The sequence below is a fragment of the Passer domesticus genome, chromosome 33 (assembly GCF_036417665.1).
Source record: "Passer domesticus isolate bPasDom1 chromosome 33, bPasDom1.hap1, whole genome shotgun sequence".
In the NCBI taxonomy this organism is placed as follows: domain Eukaryota; kingdom Metazoa; phylum Chordata; class Aves; order Passeriformes; family Passeridae; genus Passer; species Passer domesticus.
Genome location: NC_087506.1, coordinates 3,068,913 through 3,082,497, shown reverse-complemented (window position 1 = coordinate 3,082,497; position 13,585 = coordinate 3,068,913). Strand labels below are relative to the sequence as shown.

Genomic DNA, 13,585 nt, shown 5'->3' with positions numbered 1-13,585 from the left:
AGAACACGATGTGTACTTCAGGGAGATCTGATTGTTGGGTGAGAACCATGTATAAATATCACTGTTTGCTGAATGTTACTACCATTGTCTGTGTATAGCTGTATATTAGATGTATAATATATGTTTTTGCAGAGTAAGAATATATATTAGTTTTAGTAGTAAGCTGACGATATGGGGATAAGGGGTGGAATGTCCTGGGTTGACTCTATGATGCTTTTATCCCCAATCGTCTTGTTCTGTTTATACTGAACAATAAGTTTTACACCTTTAAGACTCTCTTCCAGACAGTGAGGAGGGGAGGGAAGAAGCGCGCAGTTTGTTTTCAGACTGCTCTCACTCCTCCACATTCCTGCTCCTGGACTGTGTTGTCTGCGGATGGACAGACAGACGGACAGAGCTCCATTTTCCCTTTTTCTTGCTTTTAGTTAGTTTTAGCTAGCTGAGGCAAAGAAGTTCCCTGGAATGTGATTTTTTCCTTTTTCCTTGGACCTGTTCACTCCTGCTCTGCACTGAACACTCAGAAGAGCACCGGCAGCTCCACCTGTGGCCCCTGGCCGGGCCTGGGCAGCAGCATTTCCAGCACCAGAGAGACTGATCAAAGACTGAGAGACCCGAGCTGCAACCCAGGGAGGGGACTGTTCTGAGTCTGCTTTTTTTTTTGGAGCAGTGAGAAGTTTTATTATTTAATATTGTTTGGTTTCCATTGTTTAATAAACCGATTTCTTTCCACTTTTCTCCAAGGAGATATTTTCTCCTGAATCAGTTTGAGGGGGGAGGGGCAATTGAATCTGCTTTTGTAGAGAAGCCCCTTTGGGGGTTATCTCCCAAACATTCCCTAAACCAGGACAAAGTCCAAGGGACAAATTTGTGCCAATGAACTTCACACCTTGAACTAGGAGGATCAATTCTTGTTGTGCTCAGCAGAGTCTGGTTTCCAAAGGAAATCTTGGTCCATGTGGGGCTGAGGCTCCCTCCAGGCTGGCTCCAGCCCCTCAGGGTGCCCACAGCCCAGTGCTCCCTCCTTAGCCCTGGGGCTGCCCAGGGAAGAGCCATGGCTGAGGCTCTGCAGGAGCACACAGGCTCAGCCCTGCTCCAACATGGGATGCATGGGCCAGGGCACGCTGGGCTTTGCCCCTACAGCTCCCAAGTGTGTCCAGAGAAACTGCAAGCAGAGGCTCACCTCTGTCAGTGGGACCCCTCTGTGCACAGGGACCCCCGCTCCTGGGGAGGCTGTGCCAGGGACCTCCAGCCCTGGCAACCTGGAGCCAGTGGAAAGCACAACTTTGCAAAATGCTGCCTGTGCCTGAAGCAAATGCAAAGAGAACTGGGGTGTGAAAAGTAAAGTTTGTTTATTACAGAAGAACAGTAGCAAAAATACAGAAGATATTTACATTGTAAGAATATGTGTAACAACAACAACAGTCGATAGAACATATATAGAGAAGAACCTATCTAAAAAAAAAAAAAAAAAAAAGAAAGAAAACATATTTTCAGAAGACAAAAAGCCCTAAAACCTATATCCTAAAGACAACAACAAAGCCTAAAACATATGTACAAAAGGGTGGCATCTCTCTCCATGATGTCCACTGGTCCTGGAAGAAAAGCAAGTGCCACGGTCACTCCAGTCAGGCACAGAGGGTTCTTCCATGTGCCCCCAGGCTGGCAGACACTGGCACAGCAGCAGGACTCTGCTACCAGAACTGAGCCTGGCTGGGTCTGGGGTGGAGCTTGTGCGGAGCAAAGCAGGCACAGGACAGGCTGTGGATGACCACCAGAATCCAGTGCTCTGGGTACAATGTCCCTGAGCAGGGAGCACCCAGCCCAGCCCCAGCCTGGCAGCAGGAGACCTACTCTGCCTGTCCTGCTGCTGGCATTGCTCTTCAGCCCAAGATCACGGCCCCTTCCTCAACTTTTCAATCAATGTCCATGTCCTCAATGGACTCTTCCATATCCACTTCCATCTCCTCTTCCACCTCCACCTCCACCTCCATCTCCTCCTCTCCAGTGCCTTCTCCCTCCATCTCCATGTCCTCCTCTCTATCAATCTCTGTATCCACCTCCATCTCCTCCTCTCCGTCTGGGGCAGCCTGCAGAGGTAGCAAAACCTCAGAGTGGGCTCCCTGTCCCACTCCATCCCCACAGAGCTCCAGCCCACCCGGGCAGGGGGGGAGTGTCCACCTCCATGGAATGGCACCATACCTTCCTCAGGACAAATGGGAGCATCCTGCAGGGCTGGATGATGAAATCCAGGCACTCAGGAGCTGTCAGGAATGATCGGGGTATCGGGGGGATAAGAAGAGTGAAAGGCGAGGGCAGGAGCAAGGTGCAGAGCATGTCAACACAGCGGCCAAGGGTTGTGTTGTGCCCTTTGCTGGGCGCTGGACGTTCCAGCTGGAGCGTGGGCTGTGACATCACAGTTCCCAGGCTCCATCTGAAGTGGACAGTGGAGACCATGGAATGATGGAGTCCCTGAATGGTTGGGCTTGGAAGGGAGCCTGAAGAACAACATCTTGTTCCAAGCTGAGCAATCTTCCCCCAGAGCGTGCTGCTCAGAGCCCTGTTCCCAAGGATGGGGCATGCACAGCCTCTGTGCACAGCCTGGGCCAGTGCCCCACCACCCCCAGTGGAAAAGAGCAGCTTCCTTAGATGCAGCTTCCATCAACCTGCTGCAGTTGAAAGCCATCCCCCCTTGTCCTATCAGCTCAGGCCTCACTGAACACTCTGTACCCTTCTTTCCTGTGGGAGCCTTCCAGTCCTGCACAGCCACAGGGAGGCCTCCCAGCGTCTCCTCTCTCCAGGCTGAGCATCCCCAGCCCCACTTGCCCAGCAGTCAGTCACATCAGGGCCAGTCAAGGCTGAAGGGTAGCAAATAGCATCAGGAACTGAGAGATGCAAGCTTTAGACCCAGCTTTGTCTCTAAATGTACAAAATTAATAACAGTGGATGGGAAGATTGTGGGACACTGGTTCTGTTCTAACTGGTGATTTTTTTTTCTTCTTTTCTGTCATGCTGACCCAGGTTTTTCTGTTGGAAAGGATGCTTGGCACAATGTCCATTGTCTTCTCCATTTGTGAAACACCGAGCGGAATCTGGGCAGGCTGATACGCAGAGCAAAACCTGAAAATATCACCCTAGTGATCCTGAGCCTAGGGGATGCAGCTAAACCCAGCCAAAAGGAATTTCTGAAAAGCTGATCCTGGTTTACATTTTCTTGAGTTTGGCTTTGCCAACTTCACCAGTCATTTATGAAAAAGCAAGCAAAAAACTCAAGCCAAATCAGACATAAACCCAAACAAACAAACAAACAAACAAACAAACCCATGCAGCAAACCAATCAAACAAACAGATATAAAAACCCCAAATAAAACCAAAGGAAATGAAGAGTTAGTACTAGTTGTGAGGATAGCACAGCAGGCAAATGGCTGCTTCCCACAGGATCATCATCAAAAGCCACATAGAACAGCTGCTCCAAAATATATCCAAGAGGAGAAAAAGAAAAAGTGATCCATGGCAACTTTAGGGGCAGCTCCACATTCAGGTGAAGGATGAGCACGCAGTGGTACAGATCCAGCATTGCCCACCCTCCAGGCTGCTCTTTGCTCCTGATGAAAGACCCTTGCAGGACTGTGGCCCCTCTCAGTGCAGTGTCAGTCACTCCCAGAGCTCTCAGCTGAGCCACTGGCATTTCCAGAGCGACATCCAGGCACAATCCTGCTGCCTGCTGAGCACCTGTGGAAGATCCTGAGCATCGTCATGCCTAGCAGCACAAAACAGCTCAGGATTTCTCTGAACTGCTTTTCAGGAGAGGTTTCCATATCCCCGTGAGATCTGTTCATCCCTCAACACGTCTGACTTGGTGTACAACGATGCATTTGGGTTTCCCTTCCTCCTGTGTGCCAGTGAGAAACCATCCATGGGAATGGAGGATGTTGTGTGCAGGGCAATGTATTCCTGGCTTGCCATTTTGCTTCACTGTCACTCAGCTGAACATGGTCCCTATCTAAGAAGGACTTTGGAGAAATGGGTAGGAATTTTGGCTCTGAGAGGAGCAGAAAGCATATTTTCTAGACCACATTGCCAGCAGATGCCGTTTGCCTGGCAGAACAGTGATTGCCACTCATCTTCCTGGCAAGAATGTCAAGACCCATTCAGAGATCCCAGGTTCAGCTGGCCTTTGGCTTTGTCTGTCTCATTTCACACATCCACTTTCAAGGGCCATTAGAAGAGGCACATGTCTGCCTTGCTACCCAGAAGTGCTGTAGTTATTCCCAGAAAAAAAAAAAAAAAAACAAAAACAAAAACTGGGTGTCCTGTGGTGTGGTAGAAATCCCATCACAGTTGTGACTCTGTGAGCAAAGACAACCAGTGCTTTTTGGGGCTGTAACAGCTGAGAGTGTGGCAGAGCAGGTTTGATATTGTTTTTAGACTCCTGAAAACATTGTTCCCAAACAATCTTTCTCTCCTGTCTTCTGTCATCAACTGTGGAACAGAGGAAATGGAAGGGATCAGAGGTTTGTTTAAATTTGCGCTTATTTTTAATTCTTCAAATAGTGTCAGCTTGATGCGTGATACTTTAGAAATTGGATGAGTAGCACCTATTTCATCCCAGCGAGAGGTGGGATTGAAGACTTCCAACAACAGAAACACTGGATGTGCAAGAGCTCAGTTTTCCACCCCTCACACAAGTAACTTGCTGTACTATTTTCAGCAGCCTCAGCCAGATCGATTAAAATACTGCTCCAAACAACAACAGAATGAAAATCTTCCACCAAATGGGGAAAAGGAAGAAAAGTGGGCCGCAGCCCTTTCTTCAGAGCTTGTGTTGATTTTGCCAAGTCAGATGCAAACAAGGTTTGCCATATTTCTTTCCTAGAAAAATGCAGCTCTTGAATAGAAATCTATCTCTGAGGCTGCTAAGTTTGGTCCGATTTTAGAGCTGGGAGGAGCAAAACAGGTTCCAGAGAAGCCGTGGTTGTGTCACCCTTGGAAGTGTTCAGGGCCAGGTTGGATGGGGCTTGGAGCAACCTTATTAGCGGAAGGTGTCCTGAGTCTGGTGAGTCCCTGAAAAGAAACGTTTGGTTTTCCTGAAATGCTGCCTTTGCAAGGGGAGGTCACAACTACCCCACGTAATTTGAAATGCCCTGAGCAGAACCCAACTGTTTTTTCTCACAGGTGAGGAGGGATTTTCACTTGTATTTTATGGAGGATTTTGACAGGGCAGAGCAAGAGCAGCTGAATGTGTTTGACAGGCAAAGAGGGCCAGTGTGGCAGCAGCTTAATTCCATGGAGCTTTTCCTTCTGTGATCCTGTACAACCTGAGGCAGCACTCTGGGGCTCTTGAACCTGGCAGCTGGGCAAGTTAATCATTGGAACAAGTGATAAATTAAGCTGCTCCACTCTCTTGAGCATGGGTGTGATGAGCCTTAAGTAAACCTGTGAGCACTTGTCAGGATGGGAGCTTGTTCTTTGCCAGGGAGGAGGGAGAAAATATTGCTTGGAGTAAATAAAGCAACTCTGCTTCCCCTGGAAGAGGAAAAGAAGGAATTAAACATGTGAATGCTGCATGGAGTCATTTGCACAAGGCTATATCTCGTCTGCTAGGCAGGAATGTTCTCAATAAACCCTGCTTCTCCTGATCGTTATTTTTCTGGGTTTCCACCACACGATACAAGAGACTCTCACCTGAAAAAAACAAAACACCCTGTAGGGAGGCAGTATTTCCTTTCTTCAGGCGTTCCCTTTTTTTGTTCTCTCCAGAGCTCTCCCTTCATTTCTGCTGCTGTTTGGAGCATGTGCTTACCTCTTTGCTGATCCCCTGGGCTTCTTTTGGCTCTGGGTGTCATGGACACTATTAATGGTGGGTTCTTTCCCCTCCATCTTCTTCTGTTTCTTCATGTGGTTTACCTTCATTTACCTGTTGGAGTGATGGATTTTTCTCACCCTTTATTACTCGGTGCTTTTTCTTCATTCTCCAAAACCAACTTCTCACTTGCCCTGTGGCTGTTAGGTGCCAGTTATGGGAGCATGAATTCTTTCTCTAGCCCTTGTCTGAGCTTTCTCGGGGAGCTGAGAGCTCTTTGGGGTTCAACTTGACTCACTTCAGCGCCTTCCTTGCTGCTGCCTGTGTCCTTCGACACTTGAAGGGAATAAAGTCTCAGTGTGGAGATGACAGCTGTGAAATGATGGCTCTTTTGGAGCAGACAAGAATGCTGTTGTCAGTCTTTTCAAGGATAAACTGAGCACCTGGTTTTGGGGAGAAACAGGCTCAGCTCAGCACAGAGGTGGCTGTTGCAAGTGCCCAGGTTTGGAGGGAAGGCTGCAGCTCCTGGGGGTGTGTTGGTGTGGGGCTATAAGGTTTGTGCTGGGTCCCTGGAGCAGTGGGAACACCCCACTGCGAGAGGCACATCAGGAAATGGGTGCAGAAAGGGCCTGAAGTGTGACCAGCTATAGTGAAGGGTTCCATAGGAAATCATATTTTTACTGAGATTTTGGACAATTTGAGGCTCCTTCTCGTGTCCTTTGCCCGATGAACATTCCCCCTTTGCAAGAGCTTGGGGAATCCTGAGCTCACACAATGAAAATCCCTGATCATGATATCTTTTTTCTATCCTTTGATGTTGTCATCCCAGCAGGAGTCAGAGGAAGAGAATATGTGTGACCTGCCTGGCTTTAACAATGTGCCAGGAACAATGCCATGGAGAAGCTGGTCAGAGGAGCATCTGAGAAGTGTGTGCTACATCAGTGATGTCCTACTACTGATCTTTGCACAGAGATGAAAAAGTATCAGTTTGCATGGCCTGAATGTCTGGCTCTGGACATTCTGCATTACACAAGATGTGCTGAGCTCATCTGGCTCTGAAAGATCATCTCTGCACCTTAGCCAGGAACAGCATCAGAGTTCTGAACAGATGCATCAAAATCAGTCATAACCCAGAGGCAAACCTTGGCAATACACATGTGTGGCAGGTGAGGAGACCAAATGCTTCCATTCTTCTTCTTGGAGAATGAATTCAGCAGTAAAAGAATCCTCTCTCTTGGCATGAAAATACTTTAGTTTCAGCTCTGCCCCGGACTATCAGTGTCAAGGATTTCTCAGGGTGCTTGGGGGTAGGTTCTCCCCCTGGAGCTCTCTGCAGGTTGGTGCTAATGCCAGATGTTCCCTCAGGTTCAGATGTTTTGCTGCCTGAGCAGAGAGTGCAGAACAGGGATTACAAGCACTGGCATTTGCTGTGCTAGAAAGTGCAAGGGACAAATTTGTGCCAATGAACTTCACACCTTGAACTAGGAGGATCAATTCTTGTTGTGCTCAGCAGAGTCTGGGGACAGAGAGGGTTTCCAAAGGAAATCTTGGTCCGTGTGGGGCTGAGGCTCCCTCCAGGCTGGCTCCAGCCCCTCAGGGTGCCCACAGCCCAGTGCTCCCTCCTTAGCCCTGGGGCTGCCCAGGGAAGAGCCATGGCTGAGGCTCTGCAGGAGCACACAGGCTCAGCCCTGCTCCAACATGGGATCCATGGGCCAGGGCACGCTGGGCTTTGCCCCTACAGCTCCCAAGTGTGTCCAGAGAAACTGCAAGCAGAGGCTCACCTCTGTCAGTGGGACCCCTCTGTGCACAGGGACCCCCACTCCTGGGGAGGCTGTGCCAGGGACCTCCAGCCCTGGCAACCTGGAGCCAGTGGAAAGCACAACTTCGCAAAATGCTGCCTGTGCCTGAAGCAAATGCAAAGAGAACTGGGGTGTGAAAAGTAAAGTTTGTTTATTACAGAAGAACAGTAGCAAAAATACAGAAGATATTTACATTGTAAGAATATGTGTAACAACAACAACAGTAGATAGAACATATATACAGAAGAACCTATCTAAAAAAAAAAAAAAAGAAAGAAAACATATTTACAGAAGACAAAAAGCCCTAAAACCTATATCCTAAAGACAACAACAAAGTCTAAAACATATGTACAAAAGGGTGGCATCTCTCTCCATGATGTCCACTGTTCCTGGAAGAAAAGCAAGTGCCACGGTCACTCCAATCAGGCACAGAGGGTTCTTGCATGTGCCCCCAGGCTGGCAGACACTGGCACAGCAGCAGGACTCTGCTACCAGAACTGAGCCTGGCTGGGTCTGGGATGGAGCTTGTGCGGAGCAAAGCAGGCACAGGACAGGCTGTGGATGGCCACCAGAATCCAGTGCCCTGGGTACAATGTCCCTGAGCAGGGAGCACCCAGCCCAGCCCCAGCCTGGCAGCAGGTGACCCACTCTGCCTGTCCTGCTGCTGGCATTGCTCTTCAGCCCAAGATCACGGCCTCTTCCTCACCTTTTCAATCAATGTCCATGTCCTCAATGGACTCTTCCATATCCACTTCCATCTCCTCTTCCGCATCCACATCCATCTCTTCCTCTCCAGAGTCTTCTCCATCAATTTCCATCTCCTCATCCATATCAATCTTTGTATCCACCTCCATCTCCTCCTCTCCATCTGGGACAGCCTGCAGAGGCAGCAAAACCTCAGAGTGGGCTCCCTGTCCCACTCCATCCCCACAGAGCTCCAGCCCACCCGGGCAGGGGGGGAGTGTCCACCTCCATGGAATGGCACCATACCTTCCTCAGGACAAATGGGAGCATCCTGCAGGGCTGGATGATGAAATCCAGGCACTCAGGAGCTGTCAGGAATGATCGGGGTATCGGGGGGAGAAGAAGAGTGAAAGGCGAGGGCAGGAGCAAGGTGCAGAGCGTGTCAACACAGCGGCCAAGGGTTGTGTTGTGCCCTTTGCTGGGCGCTGGACGTTCCAGCTGGAGCGTGGGCTGTGACATCACAGTTCCCAGGCTCCATCTGAAGTGGACAGTGGAGACCATGGAATGATGGAGTCCCTGAATGGTTGGGCTTGGAAGGAGCCTGAAGAACAACATCTTGTTCCAAGCTGAGCAATCTTCCCCCAGAGCAGGCTGCTCAGAGCCCTGTTCCCAAGGATGGGGCATGCACAGCCTCTGTGCACAGCCTGGGCCAGTGCCCCACCACCCCCAGTGGAAAAGAGCAGCTTCCTCACATGCAGCTTCCATCAACCTGCTGCAGCTGAAAGCCATCCCCCCTTGTCCTGTCAGCACAGGCCCTGCTGAACACTCTGTCCCCTTCTTTCCTGTGGGAGCCTTCCAGTCCTGCACAGCCACAGTGAGGCCTCCCAGTGTCTCCTCTCTCCAGGCTGAGCATCCCCAGCCCCACTTGCCCAGCAGTCAGTCACATCAGGGCCAGTCAAGGCTGAAGGGTAGCAAATAGCATCAGGAACTGAGAGATGCAAGCTTTAGACCCAGCTTTGCCTCTAAATGTACAAAACTAATAACAGTGGATGGGAAGATGGTGGGACACTGGTTCTGTTCTAACTGGTAATTTTTTTTTCTTCTTTTCTGTCATGCTGACCCAGGTTTTTCTGTTTGAAAGGAAGCTTGGCACAATGTCCATTGTCTTCTCCATTTGTGAAACACCAAGCGGAGTCTGGGCAGGCTGATACGGAGAGCAAAACCTGAAAATATCACCCTAGTGATCCTGAGCCTAGGGGATGCAGCTAAACCCAGCCAAAAGGAATTTCTGAAAAGCTGATCCTGGTTTACATTTTCTTGAGTTTGGCTTTGCCAACTTCACCAGTCAGTTGTGAAAATGCAAACAAAAAACTCAAACCAAATCAGACAAAAACCCAAACAAACAAACAAACAAACCCATGCAGCAAACCAATCAAACAAATAGATAAAAAACCCCAAATAAAACCAAAGGGAATGAGGAGTTAATATTAGTAGTGAGAATAGCACAGCAGGCAAATGGTTGCTTCCCACAGGATCATCATCAGAAGCCACATAGAACAGCTGCTCCAAAATATACCCAAGAGGAGAAAAAGTGATCCATGGCAACTTTGGGGGCAGCTCCACATTCAGGTGAAGGATGAGCACGCAGTGGTACAGATCCAGCATTGCCCACCCTCCAGGCTGCTCTTTGCTCCTGATGAAAGACCCTTGCAGGACTGTGGCCCCTCTCAGTGCAGTGTCAGTCACTCCCAGAGCTCTCAGCTGAGCCACTGGCATTTCCAGAGCGACATCCAGGCACAATCCTTCTGCCTGCTGAGCACCTGTGGAAGATCCTGAGCATCTTCATGCCTAGCAGCACAAAACAGCTCAGGATTTCTCTGAACTGCTTTTCAGGAGAGGTTTCCATATCCCTGTGAGATCTGTTCATCCCCCGACACGTCTGACTTGGTGTACAACGATGCATTTGGGTTCCTCCCTTCCTCCTGTGTGCCAGTGAGAAACCATCCATGGGAATGGAGGATGTTGTGTGCAGGGCAATGTATTCCTGGCTTGCCATTTTGCTTCACTGTCACTCAGCTGAACATGGTCCCTATCTAAGAAGGACTTTGGAGAAATGGGTAGGAATTTTGGCTCTGAGAGGAGCAGAAAGCATATTTTCTAGACCACATTGCCAGCAGATGCCGTTTGCCTGGCAGAACAGTGATTGCCACTCATCTTCCTGGCAAGAATGTCAAGACCCATTCAGAGATCCCAGGTTCAGCTGGCCTTTGGCTTTGTCTGTCTCATTTCACACATCCACTTTCAAGGGCCATTAGAAGAGGCACATGTCTGCCTTGTTACCCAGAAGTGCTGTAGTTATTCCCAGGAAAAAAAAAAAACAACCAAAAATTGGCGGTCCTGTGGTGTGGTAGAAATCCCATCACAGTTGTGACTCTGTGAGCAAAGACAACCAGTGCTTTTTGGGGCTGTAACAGCTGAGAGTGTGGCAGAGCAGGTTTGATATCCTTTTTAGAGTCCTGAAAACATTGTTCCCAAACAATCTTTCTCTCCTGTCTTCTGTCATCAACTGTGGAACAGAGGAAATGGAAGGGATCAGAGGTTTGTTTAAATTTGCGCTTATTTTTAAGTCTTCGAATAGTGTCAGCTCGATGCGTGATACTTTAGAAATTGGATGAGTAGCACCTATTTCATCCCAGCAGAGGGGTGGGATTGAAGACTTCCAACAACAGAAACACTGGATGTGCAAGAGCTCAGTTTTCCACCCCTCACACAAGTAACTTGCTGTACTATTTTCAGCATCCTCAGCCAGATCAATTAAAATACTGCTCCAAACAACAACAGAATGAAAATCTTCCACCAAATGGGGAAAAGGAAGAAAAGTGGGCCGCAGCCCTTTCTTCAGAGCTTGTGTTGATTTTGCCAAGTCAGATGCAAACAAGGTTTGCCATATTTCTTTCCTAGAAAAATGCAGCTCTTGAATAGAAATCTATCTCTGAGGCTGCTAAGTTGAGTGCGATTTTAGAGCTGGGAGGAGCAAAACAGGTTCCAGAGAAGCCATGGTTGTGTCACCTTTGGAAGTGTTCAGGGCCGGGTTGGATGGGGCTTGGAGCAACCTTATTAGTGGAAGGTGTCCTGAGTCTGGTGAGTCCCTGAAAAGAAACTTTTGGTTTTCCTGAAATGCTGCCTTTGCAAGGGGAGGTCACAACTACCCCACGTAATTTGAAATGCCCTGAGCAGAACCCAACTGTTTTTTCTCACAGGTGAGGAGGGATTTTCACTTGTATTTTATGGAGGATTTTGACAGGGCAGAGCAAGAGCAGCTGAATGGGTTTGACAGGCAAAGAGGGCCAGTGTGGCAGCAGCTTAATTCCATGGAGCTTTTCCTTCTGTGATCCCGTACAACCTGAGGCACTCTGGGGCTCTTGAACCTGGCAGCTGGGCAAGTTAATCATTGGAACAAGTGATAAATTAAGCTGCTCCACTCTCTTGAGCATGGGTGTGATGAGCCTTAAGTAAACCTGTGAGCACTTGTCAGGATGGGAGCTTGTTCTTTGCCAGGGAGGAGGGAGAAAATATTGCTTGGAGTAAATAAAGCAACTCTGCTTCCCCTGGAAGAGGAAAAGAAGGAATTAAACATGTGAATGCTGCATGGAGTCATTTGCACAAGGCTATATCTCGTCTGCTATGCAGGAATGTTCTCAATAAACCCTGCTTCTCCTGATCGTTATTTTTCTGGGTTTCCACCACATGATACAAGAGACTCTCAATAGACCCCTGTCTCCCCACCCCCAGCGCCGCGGCCTCCCCCAGAGGGTGTTCCACGAGATCGACCCCAGAGCGTGACACGGGGATGGGGGGCCGAGGCGCTGGGGGGTGGGACAGGGGGACAGGGACCCCCCCGGCAGCGTCCCTGTGTCCCCCAGGGCCAGAGCCTGGGCCAGGGCTCCTTCATCCTGTTAAAAACGAGAGCACTGGAAAACTCCCAGGAAAGATATCAGCAAAAAACATATTTAATATTAAGTGACAGCGCCACAAAAATTCCTCAGCAAGAGTCACACTGCTCATGACTGGACGCTGCAGGCACACCGAGGAAACAATCCAACAACAAAACCAAACCAAACCCAGGCAATCAAACCATAAATGAGTAACAAATCCTATGGAAAAGGTGGTTTTCAATCCTGTGGAAAAGAACTGTCCCTCTTGGCCAGGTGATCATTGCCAAAATTGAAGTTTCACCTCCAACATTCCCTGTTGTGACAGGCTGGAGGAGATTGTTGGCTGGAAACATCTTGTGTGTGGGGGAGGAAGAAGCAGGTCCACCTTGTCCTGCCCTGAAACCCCAGCGCTGTCCTGCCCTGGAACCCCAATCCCCCCAGAGCCTCTATCCCAGCCCAGCAGTGGCTGCCAGTCCCTGGCACAGCACAGGCAATGCTCCACAGCCACCTCTGGAGCCCCCGCCCAGCTCCTGAGTGACCAAATGAGCCCAAGTCCCACCTGGGGGAAGGGCCCAGCAAGACCAAGGGGTATTGAAGGCTGACCACAAGGCAAGCACACATCTTGACCCTGCAGCCTCTTGGAATTTCTGTCTGAATGCTGCTGGAATCCAGGAGTTGGTATCTCTGTGTGTGCTTCTTAAATCTTATTTTTCTCTCTTTCTATGTCGACTTCTATTTCTCTCCTCTGGCGAATTTTGATGAACTTAAAGTTTATCAGGCTTAGAGTTTGTCAAGTGGAACGGCCAAGTTAATGCTTCAGAAATGTTTTTTTGTTGATTGAATGTCATATTAAACCTTTTGCCATAGTTTCTCTGATTTTCTAGAGTTGCCAATAAAAGCTGCTTTGAGCTCCTCAAAATCTCTTGTACTGGTATTTCTCCAGTGCCTCCAACTCAGAGGACACAAACAATTGTAATTCCTTTTAAATGTCTCCTTGAGACAGTTGTTTGGGGGATGGGAGTCAGGGCTTGTCTGTCCTGCTTGGCACAGCCCAGGCAGGGCTTTCCCAGCCACATTCCACACTCCATTGCCCAGCTGGAGCCGCTGGTGCCTCTGAGTTCTGCTGGCCCAGCCCCAGGGACGCTCTCCTTGTCTGCCCATTCCCCCACGGTCTCTGGGCAGGGATGGCCTCAGTGGGGGCTGCTGACATCCTCAGCAACTTGGAGGCTGCTGCTGGATTTCACTGCTGCAGAGGCTTGTTCAGCCTTCAGCTCTTCAGTGCAGGAATTCAGTGTCCCAGGCCTCATTAACATTCAGAACATCTTAACAAGCCAAGCCTTTGGGAATAATTTGATTTTAGCTTTCAA

At 49.2% G+C, this 13,585-nt stretch overlaps 2 long non-coding RNA genes across 5 annotated transcripts in view; one reads left to right on the top strand and one right to left on the bottom strand.

Moving 5' to 3' along the window:
* The window catches only part of LOC135288501 (uncharacterized), a 447,298-nt gene that overhangs the window by 319,852 nt on the left and 113,861 nt on the right, over positions 1-13,585 (bottom strand). For 2 of the 4 annotated variants that reach the window (XR_010351565.1, XR_010351564.1), the window contains exon 3: positions 8,306-8,477. This is a non-coding gene — a long non-coding RNA (uncharacterized LOC135288501). Of the gene's footprint in view, positions 1-7,706; positions 7,989-8,305; positions 8,478-8,589; positions 8,737-13,585 lie in introns of those variants that run through there. The other 2 variants (XR_010351566.1, XR_010351563.1) reach the window with 2 other exon arrangements.
* On the top strand, positions 3,892-11,917 carry LOC135288512 (uncharacterized). The gene is made up of 2 exons (XR_010351581.1): positions 3,892-6,966; positions 9,408-11,917. It is a non-coding gene; the product is annotated as an uncharacterized LOC135288512 (long non-coding RNA).